The sequence below is a fragment of the Vigna radiata genome, unplaced genomic scaffold (assembly GCF_000741045.1).
Source record: "Vigna radiata var. radiata cultivar VC1973A unplaced genomic scaffold, Vradiata_ver6 scaffold_236, whole genome shotgun sequence".
In the NCBI taxonomy this organism is placed as follows: Eukaryota; Viridiplantae; Streptophyta; class Magnoliopsida; order Fabales; family Fabaceae; genus Vigna; species Vigna radiata.
Genome location: NW_014543119.1, coordinates 538,444 through 540,336, shown reverse-complemented (window position 1 = coordinate 540,336; position 1,893 = coordinate 538,444).

The following is a 1,893-nucleotide window of genomic DNA, read 5'->3' as shown; positions in this document are numbered from 1 at the left end:
AATTATTTTTAACGACCAAAACCACAACAAATTCGACAAAAATGATCAAAGCCACAATAATTGTTAGCATGCAAAATAAAACGAAAAAATCATGCTGAAAAAAATAAAAAACGATGAAGGGCATCAAATACTTGGAATGGGCACAGAGAGAAGGACGACGCGACAATGGCACGGCGTAAAGGTGGTGCGTCAAAAATGGAAGATTAACGATTCTGATCGGTCAAAACTCTTCCCCAACGTCGAAAATGGCAAATGAACCGAACGAATTTGAGTTTAATCGGTGCAAAACGATGGAAAATGGAAGCAAAGGTGGTGCGTCGTTGACGGAGAAGAGGGATGCGTTTTCTGAAACTGTTTCACTATGGCAGGGACGACACTGTGCGTGAATTTTGTTTTTTTAACCTTCAGAAGAAAATCTGCCGCGATTCTACACTTAACCGCGACATAAAGGGGGAATATGCCGCGATTCTACACTTAACCGCGGCCTATTCATTTAAAAAAAATAATCCATAATGGCATTTTTGAATTTTTTTTAACTTATATGCCGCGGTTCAGCGCCCAACCGCGGCATATTCTCTGAAATTTTTAAAATTTACTCAGATCAGGGAATATGCCGCGGTTCTCTGACCAACCGCGGCCTATTCCCTAACGTTCAGAATCCCCCAACTACCTCCCAACTGCCTTTTGGGGAATGTCAGTAGGTAGCAGGGGGAATATGCCGCGGTTCTCTGACCAACCGTGGCCTATTCCCCCTGCTACCTGCTGACATTCCCCATCAGTCAGCCTTGCAATAAATTGGCAGGGGAATATGCCGCGGTTCTCTGACCAACCGCGGCATATTCCCCTGCCAATTTATTGCAAGGCTGACTGATGGGGCATGTCAGGAGGTTACAGGGGTATATGCCACGGTTAAGTGGGGAACTGCGGCATATAAGTTCGATTTATTTACAAAATTGCCACCGCGCAGCATTATGCTGCGGTTTCTGGGGAACCGTGGCATAATGTGCGCTATATAATCCTTTTTTTTACTAGTGAAAGATTAAGGAGACCACTTCAAAATGTTTGATTTACCTAAAGAGATTAATTTCTTCACTAATTTTGTAAAAGATGAGTTGGAATATTTAAGATCAATTCCAAATTGAACGTGCAATAAAAAATGAAATTGTGATATTGTAAAAATCATGGTCAAGTATAAAGATTTAAAGGGTTTTGGAGAGATATTTGGTGTTCTTAATGTTGAACAGGAATAGAAGTCTCAAGTCTCAAATGAATAAGTGGTGATGATTGAAGAATAAAGATGTTGAAGACGTGTTTTAGATCTTTACCTTTCTTTGAAGTGTTGTTTGAATCCTTTCACAGAAGGTATTTACAGGTTAATTTTTTCCAATACAACTACTATATAAAAGAAACTTAGAAAAATATATTTCAAAGAACAAAAGATTTTACTGTGTACATAATCGATTAAGCTATTGTATAATCAATAAACTATTCATGATCAATTACACAAATTAGCTTCCATATATAAATGTCGGATCATAGGGCAATGATAACACTAGTACAAAAATTATATTTTATGACGTACAAAAACGAACTATGACGTACATAGTTTTGTACGTTATAATAGGTGTACATATTTTATGACCTAGCAAAAATTTACGTTATCTGAACATATTATGACACTGTTTCTAAATTCAGTCCATCCATTTTTTTAATATGAATATTGGAGAAAATTATTTCGAATTGATATTGAGTAAAATTATCTATGTTCACATTCATTAGAATTATTTCTTTTAGAAATAGTGTCATAATATGTTCAGATAACGTAAATTTTTGCTACGTCATAAAATATGTAGACCTATTATAACGTACAAAACTATGTACGTCATAGTTCGT